Source organism: Rhamphochromis longiceps, linkage group LG16 (assembly GCF_057381845.1).
Source record: "Rhamphochromis longiceps isolate RC_006_pf linkage group LG16, R_longiceps_female_GT1.1, whole genome shotgun sequence".
Taxonomy (NCBI): domain Eukaryota; kingdom Metazoa; phylum Chordata; class Actinopteri; order Cichliformes; family Cichlidae; genus Rhamphochromis; species Rhamphochromis longiceps.
The window spans coordinates 8,368,081-8,384,332 of record NC_140572.1 but is presented as its reverse complement, the minus strand read 5'-3'; positions in this window follow the sequence as shown (position 1 = coordinate 8,384,332).

Below are 16,252 nucleotides of genomic sequence, written 5' to 3'. Positions count from 1 at the left end.
TTTCTCATCTGCGCTCATACTACAAGCACCACAAAACCAACTTATTGTTCACTTTCAAAAGTAATATGATGGTTTATCTGACTCTTCACTATATTGGCAGAAAATTCCATTTTTGTTCTTTTTTTTTGAAGATGATTACTGCAATATGACGGTGGTTACAAAAGACCTTTTAACTTCTTTTTTATAGTAGCGCTAATAGAAGAATGTGGGTTGGCAATTCTTAGTTTACTTTAAATTCGCCTATATTCATGCATTCACCTTTTCTAAGCATTTCCTTTATTCATTAAATTCATTTAAACATTTATAGAAAATCCTGTCCAAGAAAAGGAACAGCTGTGATCTGTCAATGTCTGTATAGCAAATCCATTTTGATTATTACAAAGGCTTGGCCATTTAAAAAGTGGCTAATATGTATCAACCAGCCAGACCTCATTATTTTAGATTTTATAGTTCTTTCAGTCAGATGATTAGCATATTGCCATAGTTGTTAGAAAAACGTGTTTATGTCCTTTAACCTTCTTTTTCATGACTGTTTATGTAATGTAGTGCATATGTTCCAGTTGTATGATTATGAAGAGTTTTCTGTTGTATTAGTGTTCTAGACAACATAGCAATGGAGACACTTAAAGTACTGAAGCAAAAATGGTGAGAAAATGTTCCCATATCATGTGAGTCAAGCAAGACACTGAAGATGTGGTGGAGCTGCTCAATACAACCAGCTGTGGCTGTGGTGAGCACACACTCTGCCTTGAACCGTTTCAGAATGTTTTGATGCAATATACAGAGTAGCAATAAATGACAAATGTGATGCAATCTATTGTTATGAGAGATGACAGTAAACTATAACAACACAGGGCTGAGCTAAAACAACATAAAGAACTTAGAACTGTCATGGCTGCCTCTCGAGAAAGATTCCCAAACTCGATGTCAAGCCTGTTAAAACTCTGCTCCTCTTCAAACTGCAAATGTAACAATGCGTGCAAGCGTGTCAAACCATTGGGTACAAGACGTTCAGTTCAGTAATACTTACCAAGTAATTCCTTGGTACAGTTCATTCTGTGATTCAAACAGTGACGCAAAATAATCCATTCATTCAGTCTGGGTAATTTTGACCCAGCATTTTGAGTTCTTATGTTTTGGTTTAATTTTGTATTATGGGTTACATTCGGATTCCCTTGTTGTGCTTTTTTGATCATTATTATAAATCTATGTTTTGATTGGTAATTTATTTCAACATGTGAACAATATACAAGTACATTTAGAAAAGAAAATAAGAAAGAAAAAATACTATACAAATTACATACAAAAAAAAAAACGTTCTGATTAATTTACATGTTGAAAGGGAGTGGGAAGAAGTAAACACTCCCACCCCTTTGCCATAAATTAACAGTTAATATTTAGTCAGCTTCCTTACTGATATAATTTGTAATGAAAATAGTGAACAGATTTCTGATATACTATATACTATAATATCGCATCATGAGGGTTTTTTTGTTTGTTTGTTTGTTTTTTAAATAGAGACATTCACTTAATTTAAATATTTTTGTTTTCTTTATAGTTCAAGAAGATCATATTTTTATAACTCTTTTTGAACTGTTTTATGTTTGGACATTGCTTTAACTCCATATTCAGACTGTTCCACAGTTTCACTCCATGAACAGAAACACAAAAGCCTTTTCTTGTAGTACGTACCTTCATTGTTTTGAAGTTACAAAAACCCCTTAAATTATAACTTCCTTCTTTCAGAAAAAACATACTCTGAATATTACCTGGCAGTTCTTTATTTTTTGCTTTGAATAGAATTTGTGCTGTTTGGAATTTCACTAGATCATCAATTTTCAATATTTCAGACTGCAAAAATAGTGAGTTTGTATGTTCCTGTAACCTGCAATGTGGATGATTCGAATTGCTTTTTTTTTGAAGAGTAAAAAATGAATGTAATGTGGTTTTATAGTTGTTGCCCCAGACCTCTGCACAATAGCTTAAGTATGGTGAAACCAGTGAACAGTAGAGAATATGAAGTGATGTTCTGTCGAATACCTGCTTTGCCTTGTTTAGTATTGCAATGCTACGTGATACTTTGGAATGAATATATCTTACGTGAGCTCTGCAGTTACCATAAAGTTCCAGTTTTCTTATTAACATATCATGATCTGTAGTGTCAAAGGCCTTTGTCAAGTCTATGAATAACCCAGCCACATATTGCTTTTTGTCTATGGAATTTGTGATGTACAGTGGGGCAAAAAAGTATTTAGTCAGCCACCGATTGTGCAAGTTCCCCCACTTAAAATGATGACAGAGGTCAGTAATTTGCACCAGAGGTACACTTCAACTGTGAGAGACAGAATGTGAAAAAAAAAAAAAACAGAATGACAACAGCACACACACGCTAACAATCCCTGAAGCTGACAGGCACTTTTCTCATCTGCGCTCATACTACAAGCACCACAAAACCAACTTATTGTTCACTTTCAAAAGTAATATGATGGTTTATCTGACTCTTCACTATATTGGCAGAAAATTCCATTTTTGTTCTTTTTTTTTGAAGATGATTACTGCAATATGACGGTGGTTACAAAAGACCTTTTAACTTCTTTTTTATAGTAGCGCTAATAGAAGAATGTGGGTTGGCAATTCTTAGTTTACTTTAAATTCGCCTATATTCATGCATTCACCTTTTCTAAGCATTTCCTTTATTCATTAAATTCATTTAAACATTTATAGAAAATCCTGTCCAAGAAAAGGAACAGCTGTGATCTGTCAATGTCTGTATAGCAAATCCATTTTGATTATTACAAAGGCTTGGCCATTTAAAAAGTGGCTAATATGTATCAACCAGCCAGACCTCATTATTTTAGATTTTATAGTTCTTTCAGTCAGATGATTAGCATATTGCCATAGTTGTTAGAAAAACGTGTTTATGTCCTTTAACCTTCTTTTTCATGACTGTTTATGTAATGTAGTGCATATGTTCCAGTTGTATGATTATGAAGAGTTTTCTGTTGTATTAGTGTTCTAGACAACATAGCAATGGAGACACTTAAAGTACTGAAGCAAAAATGGTGAGAAAATGTTCCCATATCATGTGAGTCAAGCAAGACACTGAAGATGTGGTGGAGCTGCTCAATACAACCAGCTGTGGCTGTGGTGAGCACACACTCTGCCTCGAACCGTTTCAGAATGTTTTGATGCAATATACAGAGTAGCAATAGATGACAAATGTGATGCAATCTATTGTTATGAGAGATGACAGTAAACTATAACAACACAGGGCTGAGCTAAAACAACATAAAGAACTTAGAACTGTCATGGCTGCCTCTCGAGAAAGATTCCCAAACTCGATGTCAAGCCTGTTAAAACTCTGCTCCTCTTCAAACTGCAAATGTAACAATGCGTGCAAGCGTGTCAAACCATTGGGTACAAGACGTTCAGTTCAGTAATACTTACCAAGTAATTCCTTGGTACAGTTCATTCTGTGATTCAAACAGTGACGCAAAATAATCCATTCATTCAGTCTGGGTAATTTTGACCCAGCATTTTGAGTTCTTATGTTTTGGTTTAATTTTGTATTATGGGTTACATTCGGATTCCCTTGTTGTGCTTTTTTGATCATTATTATAAATCTATGTTTTGATTGGTAATTTATTTCAACATGTGAACAATATACAAGTACATTTAGAAAAGAAAATAAGAAAGAAAAAATACTATACAAATTACATACAAAAAAAAAAACGTTCTGATTAATTTACATGTTGAAAGGGAGTGGGAAGAAGTAAACACTCCCACCCCTTTGCCATAAATTAACAGTTAATATTTAGTCAGCTTCCTTACTGATATAATTTGTAATGAAAATAGTGAACAGATTTCTGATATACTATATACTATAATATCGCATCATGAGGGTTTTTTTGTTTGTTTGTTTGTTTTTTAAATAGAGACATTCACTTAATTTAAATATTTTTGTTTTCTTTATAGTTCGAGAAGATCATATTTTTATAACTCTTTTTGAACTGTTTTATGTTTGGACATTGCTTTAACTCCATATTCAGACTGTTCCACAGTTTCACTCCATGAACAGAAACACAAAAGCCTTTTCTTGTAGTACGTACCTTCATTGTTTTGAAGTTACAAAAACCCCTTAAATTATAACTTCCTTCTTTCAGAAAAAACATACTCTGAATATTACCTGGCAGTTCTTTATTTTTTGCTTTGAATAGAATTTGTGCTGTTTGGAATTTCACTAGATCATCAATTTTCAATATTTCAGACTGCAAAAATAGTGAGTTTGTATGTTCCTGTAACCTGCATTGTGGATGATTCGAATTGCTTTTTTTTTGAAGAGTAAAAAATGAATGTAATGTGGTTTTATAGTTGTTGCCCCAGACCTCTGCACAATAGCTTAAGTATGGTGAAACCAGTGAACAGTAGAGAATATGAAGTGATGTTCTGTTGAATACCTGCTTTGCCTTGTTTAGTATTGCAATGCTACGTGATACTTTGGAATGAATATATCTTACGTGAGCTCTGCAGTTACCATAAAGTTCCAGTTTTCTTATTAACATATCATGATCTGTAGTGTCAAAGGCCTTTGTCAAGTCTATGAATAACCCAGCCACATATTGCTTTTTGTCTATGGAATTTGTGATGTGCAGTGGGGCAAAAAAGTATTTAGTCAGCCACCGATTGTGCAAGTTCCCCCACTTAAAATGATGACAGAGGTCAGTAATTTGCACCAGAGGTACACTTCAACTGTGAGAGACAGAATGTGAAAAAAAAATCCATGAATCCACATGGTAGGATTTGTAAAGAATTTATTCGTAAATCAGGGTGGAAAATAAGTATTTGGCCACCTCAAACAAGGAAAATCTCTGGCTCTCACAGACCTGTAACGTCTTCTGTAAGAAGCTTTTCTGTCCCCCACTCGTTACCTGTATGAATGGCACCTGTTTGAACTCATCATCTGTATAAAAGACACCTGTCCACAGCCTCAAACAGTCAGACTCCAAACTCCGCCATGGCCAAGACCAAAGAGCTTTCGAAGGACACCAGGAAAAGTATTGTAGACCTGCACCAGACTGGGAAGAGTGAATCTACAATAGGCAAGCAGCTTGGTGTGAAAAAATCAACTGTGGGAGCAATCATCAGAAAATGGAAGACATACAAGACCACTGATAATCTCCCTCGATCTGGGGCTCCACGCAAGATCTCATCCCGTGGGGTCAAAATGATCATGAGAACGGTGAGCAAAGATCCCAGAACCACACGGGGGGACCTGGTGAATGACCTGCAGAGAGCTGGGACCAAAGTAACAAAGGTCACCATCAGTAACACACTACAACGGCAGGGAATCAAATCCCGCAGTGCCGGACGTGTTCCGCTGCTGAAGCCAGTGCATGTCCAGGCCCGTCTGAAGTTTGCCAGAGAGCACATGGATGATACAGCAGAGGATTGGGAGAATGTCATGTGGTCAGATGAAACCAAAGTAGAACTTTTTGGTATAAACTCAACTCGTCGTGTTTGGAGGAAGAAGAATACTGAGTTGCATCCCAAGAACACCATACCTACTGTGAAGCATGGGGGTGGAAACATCATGCTATGGGGCTGTTTTTCTGCCAAGGGGACAGGACGACTGATCCGTGTTAAGGACAGAATGAATGGGGCCATGTATCGTGAGATTTTGAGCCAAAACCTCCTTCCATCAGTGAGAACTTTGAAGATGAAACGAGGCTGGGTCTTCCAACACGACAATGATCCAAAACACACCGCCCGGGCAACAAAGTGGCTCCGTAAGAAGCATTTGAAAGTCCTGGAGTGGCCTAGCCAGTCTCCAGACCTCAACCCCATAGAAAATCTGTGGCGGGAGTTGAAAGTCCGTGTTGCTCGGCGACAGCCCCAAAACATCACTGCTCTCGAGAAGATCTGCATGGAGGAATGGGCCAAAATACCAGCTACTGTGTGTGCAAACCTGGTAAAGACCTATAGTAAACATTTGACCTCTGTTATTGCCAACAAAGGTTATGTTACAAAGTATTGAGTTGTGTTTTTGTTATTGACCAAATACTTATTTTCCACCCTGATTTACGAATAAATTCTTTACAAATCCTACCATGTGGATTCATGGATTTTTTTTTTCACATTCTGTCTCTCACAGTTGAAGTGTACCTCTGGTGCAAATTACTGACCTCTGTCATCATTTTAGGTGGGGGAACTTGCACAATCGGTGGCTGACTAAATACTTTTTTGCCCCACTGTAATCTATTGAATCTAATAGTGCCGATGATGTTGATCTGCTTGATCTGAATCCGTACTGACTCTCAGTGAGTAGTTTATGTTTATCTATAAATTTTTCCAGTCGGTTTTTAAACAGTTTTTCAAGAACTTTTGAGAATTGAGGTAGTGAAGAGACAGGCCTGTAGTTTGTGAAATGGTGTTTGTTTCCAGGTTTGTATAGAGGTATAACTTTTGCTATTTTCATTCTGTCTGGAAATCGACCAGTTTGAAATGATAAATTACAGATGTATGTAAATGGTTTTATAATAGCCTCAATGACTCTTTTAACTCATTCACTGCCATTGACGTCTATAGCCGTCAATTGCAGTGAATGAGTCAATGGGTTTAACTCATTCACTGCCAATGGCTGGCAGTGAATGAGTTAAGCACTATCATATCAATATCATTACAATCCAAAGATTTCTGATTTTTACATTTTTTGACAATTTCAAAAACTTCATTTTCATCAACGGCTGTGAGGAACATAGAATATGGATTTCTGTCTATCAGTGTATCCGGTTTTCCTGTGCTTTCCCAGGATGAGTGATTGTTCTTGCTAAATTTGGTCCAGCAGTTACAAAGAATTCATTGAGACTATTTGCCACAACATCCATATTGTATTCTTCATGGTCATTACAAATGAAATACTTGGGATAGTTCTTTTGTCCAGTCCCACGTTTTATAACACTGTTCAGGATTTCCCATAATCTTTTATTATTATTTCATATCTAATTGCTTCATATAGTATTCCTTTTTACTAAATCTAAGTATATTAGTTAACCTATTTTTATATCTTTTGTATCTGATTTCAGCATCTTTACTTCTCGTTCTTAAGAACTCTCTGTATAGAGCATTTTTCTTTATACATGCATTTTGCAGACCTTTTGTTATCCATGGACAGTCCATATGTTTATGTTTCCTACTATATTGCTTTATTGGACAGTTGGTATTGTACAGTAATGTAAATATTCTAAGGAATTCATTATAAGCACTATTAACGTCCTGTTCCTGATATATTTCACCCCAGTATTCTTTCAGTAAATCTTTTTTAAATGCATTCATTCTTTCTTCTGTTCTTACTCGTCTGTACTCTTTTTTTACTGTCCATTTTATTGATCTTGTAATTCCTATCATAGATTGTAAAAATTGGAAGATGGTCACTTATGTCGTTAATCAGGAGTCCACTTACAGTCTTATTTCCAATGTCATTTGTAAAAATGTTGTCTATGAGAGTTGCACAATGTGATGTAATCCTGGTAGGTCTAGTAATTTTAGGGAATAGGTTCATACAGTGCATTGTGTTTATAAATTCCTCAGTGGTTATATGTTTATTTGGGTTTAGCAAATCAATATTGAAGTCTCCACAAATGAAAACTTTTTTGTGAGCTATTTCAATAAATGTTTCTTCTATCCAGTCTTTAAATGTATCAATACTACTACCTGGAGCTCTGTAGATACAGCTAATGATTACATTTTTACTTTTTTCTTTACAAATTCAACTGTAATACATTCTAGTACATTATCAATCACCATCGTCATCTTTTCCACCACATTAAATTTCAAGGATTTGTCCACATACAAGGCCACTCCTTCTCCTCCTTTGTTTCGCCTAGTTATAAATGTGAATTCTTAACCCTCCAGTTCAAAGTCTGTTCCTTTTTCCATATTGATCCAAGTTTCTGATAAGGCAATGACACTAAATGGATGTGAAAACTGGTTAAGATATTCTTTGATATGATTAAAATTAGCATAGAGACTTCTACAGTTAAAGTGGATAATTGATAATTTATTCTCAGTTTTAATCCTCTGATTGTAGTCTTTATTTGTATAGTAGCAGCAATTGTTATTGCTAGATGAGAAGAAGTTGTTGTCTGGATCTATTTCATATTCCAAGTCCTGTGTATTGTGATCCATATAGTTAAATGTTTTCAGTTCCAATTGATCATATTCTGCAACTGTCTGACTGATGCAGCTGTTTCTTCCAGATGTATCTGAGTTCTTCCTTCCAGTGTGGGTCATAAGTGAGTGTGTGGTTGTCTGTTACCTTGTTTGCTGTCCAGATCGTGTTGCTCACTGATATTTTTCGAGATCCGCCATATTTTTAATGGTCTGGTGATCCGTTTAGTTTAATGAATATTTTACAGTTTGTCATCCAAGTGCTTTGGATTTTTCCCAGCTTCTTAAGGTGTCGCGCTTTTTTGGCTATTTCAGCGTTATGTTTGGTTAGATGTTCATTGATAAAGACATTAGATCCTTTTAATTTTCTTCCTTGTTTCAGCAGCGTAATCTTGTGCTTTCGATTTACAAACCTTATTATAATAGCCGGTATGTTGCCGTTCCTCCTGGGAAGAGGGTGGCATGCTTCGACAGAGTTACAGTCCAGGGCAATCCCTTTGGACCGCAGGAAAGCAGCCACCTGTTGTTCCATGGAGCTAATGTCAAGCTCTCCAGGTTCCTCATTGCTGCCGCCTGAGCGTATGACCGGGGTTTAATATGGAGCCCAGTGATGATAACGTCGTTTATCTTGGAGTATTGTTCCAGGTCAGCGACCTTACTTTCCAGGTATGCAATCTTTTTATCTTTTTTGGCATTTTGGATGCGGAGGAGCTTTACCTCCTCCACAATTTCAATGATATTTTTCTGCTGCAACCTGATAGTAGAAATTTCCTCCATTATGAAGTCAAGAGACTTTTTAATGTCCTCGACTTCCTCAGCTGTCGGTGTCCTCTTCGGCCCCATTTTATCTGGTTACCCTGGTAGCAGGTTCAGTCAGCTGATTCCTCAGTCAGCTGTTAGCCTGGTAACGTGTTGGCTAGCCTGCAATTACCTTGTTAACTCCGTTAGTCCAGTCCAATATCCTGTATCAAAGTCGTAGTCCAGACAGGGTTGTACCAAAAGTTCCAACAATTTGAGTAGTCTTTGCTCCAGAAATTGATGGCCAAATTTCAAAAATTCACAGGACACAATCAAAACACAACTTTCAAACAAATGGCAAACAGGAAGTGAACAAATGGCAAACAGGACCAGTATATTCTGGTTAAGGGTTTACTTCTTAGGTTTTGTTCTTGTGCCCTCGTGTTTAGTATAGGTTTAGTTCAGTGTCAAGTCTGTGTCTTTGGGAATTGTTTGCCTCCATGAGTCCTGCATTTTGGGTCCTTTTTCCCTGCCGGCCTGCACACAGCCATGACATAGGCTACGTTCACACTGCAGGCGAGCGCATCAAATCCGACTTTTTTGACCCTATTTGACCCATATCCGATCATGGTATGACAATGTGAACGGCACAAATCCGATATTCAAATCCAACCTGGGATTTTGTATATGGTACTGAATCCGATACATATCTGATGTTTTAGAAAGTGACTGCTGTTTGAATGGTCATGTACCATTAAATCTGTCTTTTACGTCGCTGACACAAGACCAGAGATGTAACGCGTTACTGTAATCCGATTACTTTCTTCAAGTAACGAGTAAAGTAAGGGATTACTATTGCAAAAACGGTAATTAGATTACCGTTACTTTCCCATAGGAACGCTGCGTTACTGCGTTACTAAAACCGTGATTTTTTTGCAAGAATGTCTCATGATAATGACATAAGCAAGTGCGACGTTTGTAACAACAGCTGTCTGCAGATCAACAGTGGATAATATATCGATTGTGGGAGAGAGTATGAGCGTGCAGCATTTAAAGCGTGGAAGTACTGACCTTACTTTAAATTTGATTCCATAAAAAGTGACAAAAACATTAGTGTCCGTTGTGCGTGGGAAGAAAACTTCTTTTTACAGCGAAAAAAAACCCCTAAACTTCCAAGCAAGCACCGAGTGCGCAACGACGTAATGGGAAACTCACAGAGAAACTCGCGGATTCTTCCACTGACCGCCGCGGCACACTTGCACCAGGGTAAACCTCCGCCTACCCTACTCCTGCTTTACAGGTGAAAATAGAGCAACAGGACCGCTAGTCTTTGATTTTATTTATTTTCTGCTGTGTTTTACTTGCATCTATTTGAAAGAGTGAGTGTAAACACACACACACACACAAAATATGTGCTGGAATGTGCAGAAAATAGGTTTAAATATTAAACAAATTTCTATCAGTCAGAGAATGTTGCATATAATAAAATTTTTGCTTGATGCATAAAGTTAAAAGATTAAAACTAATAAAACAAGTTTTAAAAAGGGACTTTTCCATTTGATTACATTTTGTATGATGGATTATGCAGAAAAAGTAGAATTGGGCTGAAAGATCTATCACTTTATCACCTATTCAGGTTGTAAATCGTGTTTTTAAAAAGTAACTAAGTAACTAAGTAATTAATTACTTTTGAAAATAAGTAATCAGTAAAGTAACAGGATTACTTTTTTGGGGAAGTAAACAGTAATTAATTACTGATTACTTTTTTCAAGTAACTTGACCAACACTGCACAAGACAGACGCCAATTATCATCGCTGGAGACGACAAACCAGAAGAAACTGTTGGGAAGACAACGTTGGAGAAACGTGAACATTTTCATTGTACTGTATAATCTGGAGATTTTGACAGAAATCTGCAACTATCCTTTGAAGCACCGCTCCTCTCAAAAACAGCCATAAGGATAATTATTAAGCCATATGTAAATAACAATATAACTTTATAACTTAAAGCAGTGGTTCCCAAACTTTTTTTGCTAGGCCCCCCTATGTTTTAGAAGAAAAATGTTCCATTCAGTACCGTAATCTGAAACTTAACGTTAGTAGGTAGCTAATATTCAGAGGTCTGTTTTCCCTCTCGCCCTTAGTTCACGTATAGCATTTTTGTTTCATTTACCTCTTTCATGGTGTGCCATTTTTGAGTGCCAAATAAATTGTTCGTTTGCACTATACCTCCGAGCCTCCGTGTGGTGTCTGCATTTGAGTCCACTTACCTGTGTCTGGCCGCCCGGTCGTGACAGTGAGGCTTCGAACGGCGACAGTCCAGTGGCAGATGAGGTCAGGCAATTATGGGCGTACTCAATCCAGGGGAGTCGCTCACTCCAAGTGGTCTGGTTGTGGGAGACGATGCAACGGAGTGCAGCTTCGAGCCCCTGGTGGGTCCGCTCTGTCTGTCCGTTGCTCTGAGGGTGAAAGCCAGAGGAAAGACTAACCTTGGCGCCAATCTGCGTGCAGAATTCCTTCCAAACCCAGGAGGTGAATTGGGGTCCTCTGTCTGAGACGATATCCTCTGGAATGCCATGAAGTCTGAAGACATGGGTGGTACATAACTGGGCAGTCTCTAAGGCCGTAGGGAGCTTTGGGAGGGTGACGAAGTGAGCTGCCTTAGAAAAACGGTCAACGATAGTTAGAATAGTGGTGTTACCTGAAGACGGTGGGAGCCCCGTAACGAAGTCCAGAGCTATGTGGGACCAGGGCCGCCACGGCGTGGGGAGCGGTTGAAGAAGCCGGAGGGTGGTTGGTTGGAACGCTTGTTCCGGGCACACGTGGCACATGCCATGACGTATTCCCTGGGGTCCTTGTCCAAGGAGGGCCACCAAAAATAACGCCGGAGGAAGGTGATGGTGCGGCGGAAGGTGGTTCTCAGAGCTTCAGGGCCCCACTTGGTCTGCGCAGCTAGGGTACAGAAATCAACAGAAAGGTCAGCCATGCTTCGCCTACCTTGCTTCAGATTGATCAAACAATAGCCGGCAGCCTCTGTACTTGAGCCTTTGTCAAACATAGACTTGAAGCGAGACAGGAAGTCATCGTAAGACATTCCAGGGCAAGCCTGCAGCTGGGCCTGGGCCCAGGCCAGGGCTCAATCCCGCAGTAGCTGGGTGAAGTAAGCAATCTTAACCCTGTCAGTAACAAATACATGAGGTAACAGTTGAAACTGCATGGAACACTGCAACAAAAATCCTGCACATTTCCCCGTCTCCCCAGAAAAAGCCTCAGGTGTTAGCAAAAGTTTATCCAGCAACACCGCGGAAGCTACTGAGGCTACCGCACTAGCAGCCGTAGTAGCTGTAGCTGCTGTAGTGGCAACAGGAGCGTGTGTTACCTGGGGAGGGGCCACGGGAAGTGGGTTGTCAGCCAATGGAATCCGTTGGGCAAAAGCCTGAGTTAGTGATGCCACCTCTCCACTGAGCCGTACTAGCATTTGTTCATGTCGGTGCAGAAGCTCCTCCAGAGACAAAGGTGCTGCCGCTGCCGAGGCTGAGTCTGCCGAGTCCATAATGGTGGCTGGATTATTCTGTCAGGCACAGGAGTGACTCAGAAGCAGACCCTCTCAAAAGTTCACAATTTATTGACAAACTGACACCAAGTGCAGATATATACAGGTGAAGGTCACAGGAAGGGGGTCTCCGGGAAACACAGGCATGGGGAGGGAAACACACGGGGCTCCTCTGACGCTCTAGTGATGACACTGACGAGTGTTACACAATAATCCAGCGATGAAGCATTCTTAGCAGCCGCCTTAAGTAGTGAGCGTGATGATGAGATGATCGTTTGCAGGTGTCAGAGCCAGGGGCTGGAGTCGCAGTAGAGCGCAGAGCGCAGGAGGAGAGAGAGACACAACACAAAGGAAAACACTTGTGGCCATACTGAGTCAGCTGAGAAGGCACAGGGACCATGACAGATTCAATGCAGAGAGGTCTATTAACACATACTGAGTGAGAAAGGTGACTGGAAAGGAAAAACTCAATGCATCATGGGAATCCCCGGCAGCCTACGTCTATTGCAGCATAACTAAGGGAGGATTCAGGGTCACCTGGTCCAGCCCTAACTATATGCTTTAGCAAAAAGGAAAATTTTAAGCCTAATCTTGAAAGTAGAGATAGTGTCTGTCTCCCGAATCCAAACTGGAAGCTGGTTCCACAGAAGAGGAGCCTGAAAACTGAAGGCTCTCCCTCCCATTCTACTTTTAAATACTCTAGGAACAACAAGTAGGCCTGCAGAGCGAGAGCGAAGTGCTCTAATAGGGTGACATGGTACTACAAGGTCATTAAGATAAGATGGGGCCTGATTATTTAAGACCTTGTATGTCAGGAGCAGGATTTTGAATTCAATTCTGGATTTAACAGGAAGCCAATGAAGGGAAGCCAAAACAGGAGAAATATGCTCTCTCTTAGGGCTGAACGATTATGGAAAATAATCTAATTGCGATTTTTTGCCCCAATATTGCGATTGCGATGCGATATGCGATTATTTTTTAAGGTCTTTGTCTTCTGTATTATTAAACAAAGACAAGCAATACATCATATAGTATGGACAATACTATATTACATTAATTTTAAACTGTTCTTTCCTGGAAGACAGACCTCTGTTATGATGACATGAGGTGATGCATGAATTGATGACTGACATTTTTATTTAACTTCTTCAATCACAACAGTATATTTGAACATACACAATAGTTTATTTTTAGCTTACAAACATCTGAGCATAAAGTGCTGACAAGGAACCCTGGTGTAAACATTAAAATGAAAGTCAGTACAATGTGCAGATTGCAGAAATATACATAAACAAAATCAGTGGCTTTACCACACTCAGTTTTTCGACATCTGTGAACTACTAGACAGTCATTCAATTAAAAAATAATATTAAATAAATAAAACTAATAAATAAAAAATACACACATCTTACTGATCTCTGCAGTCAGTAACATTACACATAAAGTGCAAACATAATAGCAATTGTATAAACACACACACAAACACGCCTTTAAAGTTTAAAGGCGTGAAATTGGACGGTCTAGTTCTGATTAGCGTCACCGCTGTCTCCGTGGAGTTTAATAAACTCGGCCGTCTGCTTCTTGCTATCTAAAATATAACCAGACACTGGTGTAAATTCTCGACTGTCTCATACTTCTGTTTAATAAGTTTTCTGTTTGACGTTTAGTCAGCTGTGTGAAAACCAAGGAGGAACCCACCCGGGGGATTAATAAAGTTTTATTTTATCTAATCTAATAACTTTAATCTCAGCCAAACCGATTTACTCACGAACAAACAAAACACTGAAAAAAGCCCAACAATAACATTTTTAGGTTGTCTAAGTGACTTATATATTACGTTTAACCCGAGCAGCGAAACTCCGCGGTGATCTGAAAATGATGTGCCGGGAGTTGTGCCGTTCTCGGCCGCATCAGTAACCCTCGAGCTCCCGGCTAGCTGTCGAGCTGGTGGGTAGCAGACGCCTCTGAAAACGTCGAAGCACTTTTGCAAATATGGGATATCTTGATAAACCGAGCAGATATTTGATGTTTACACAGCTACTTTCTCGCCTGAAAATATTTTAAAAGTTTATTTTGTGACCCAGAAAGATTAGTATGAGTAATTTTAAAACTTAGTAGCGGCCGCCATTGTTGGAAACTGGAGTTTGGCTGGGCCGCGCTATGAATTCTGGGATATGGTAGTAATTTGGACAGCCTTCGGCGCGTCGCTGTGACGTAATCGGTCTACAAATGCGGCCTCAGGAGGATGCAGCCCATGAATTTGGACATGTCCAGAGTATAATCGCAGCCTTTGCGGTTAGAAAATTGCACTTGATCATGTCGCGATATTATCGCAAATGCGATATATCGTTCAGCCCTACTCTCTCTTTCTAGTCCCTGTCAGCACTCTTGCTGCAGCATTTTGGATTAGCTGAAGGCTTTTCAGTGAGTTTTTTGGACATCCTGATAATAATGAATTACAGTAGTCCAGCCTGGAAGTAATAAATGCATGAACTAGTTTTTCAGCATCACTCTGAGACAGGATATTTCTAATTTTAGAGACGTTGCGCAAATGGAAGAAAGCAGTCTTACATATTTGTTTAATATGTGCATTGAAGGACATGTCCTGGTCAAAAATGACTCCAAGGTTCCTCACAGCGTTACTGGAGGCCAAGGTAATGCCATCCAGAGTAAGAATCTGGTTAGATACCATATTTCTAGGCTTTTCAGGGCCGAGTACAATAACCTCAGTTTTATCTGAATTAAGAAGCAGAAAGTTAGCGGCCATCCAGGTCTTTGTGTCTTTAAGACGTTCCTGCAGTTTAACTAATTGGTGTGTGTTATCTGGCTTCATGGATAGACAGAGCTGGGTGTCATCTGCATAGCAGTGAAAATTTATGCTTCTAATGATACTGCCTAGGGGAAGCATGTATAGTGTAAACAGAATTGGTCCTAGCACTGAACACTGTGGAACTCCATAATTAACCTCAGTGTGTGAAGAGGACTCTCCATTTACATGCACAAATTGGAGTCTATTAGATAGATATGATACAAACCACTGCAGTGCAGTACCTGTAAATACCTACAGCATGTTCTAATCGCTCTAATAGGATATTATGGTCAACAGTATCGAACGCTGCACTAAGGTCTAGCAGGACAAGCACAGAGATGAGTCCACTGTCAGAGGCCATAAGAAGATCATTTGTAACCTTCACTAAAGCTGTTTCTGTGCTGTGATGAGCTCTGAAACCTGACTGAAACTCTTCAAATAAACCATTCCTCTGCAGATGATCTGTTAGCTGTTTGACAACTACTCTTTCAATGATTTTTGATATGAAAGGAAGGTTGGAGATTGAGGATCCTTATTAACTGATATGTGGTATGATAAGTTATTAGATAAAATGCCTTATCATGCTTCAGTATGATAAGTATAAGTATGATAGTATGATTCAATGTACGACGTCAAGAAACATGGTCTTGGTCATGCAGTTTACCTAAAACTTAATGAGAAGCTTTTATTGACAAATATTAAATTAGTCCTTTTGTAACACTGAAAATTATATGTGGAATTTCAAAATGCACATTAGTTGCTCTGCCTGTTTAAACCCAACAATCCCACAAGGACAAATCAGACATGTGGATTATCATCTTCTGGCATTACTAACTTTTGCAGACAGTAAGTAGTACTACATTTATACTTATACGACAAATATATATGTCAAATACTTCAAATTCGGGAGTTATTAATACATGAAAAATTAAACTGACTTTAGGACAAGGAACAACATGCTCATCATACTCACTGGTCAAGCACTA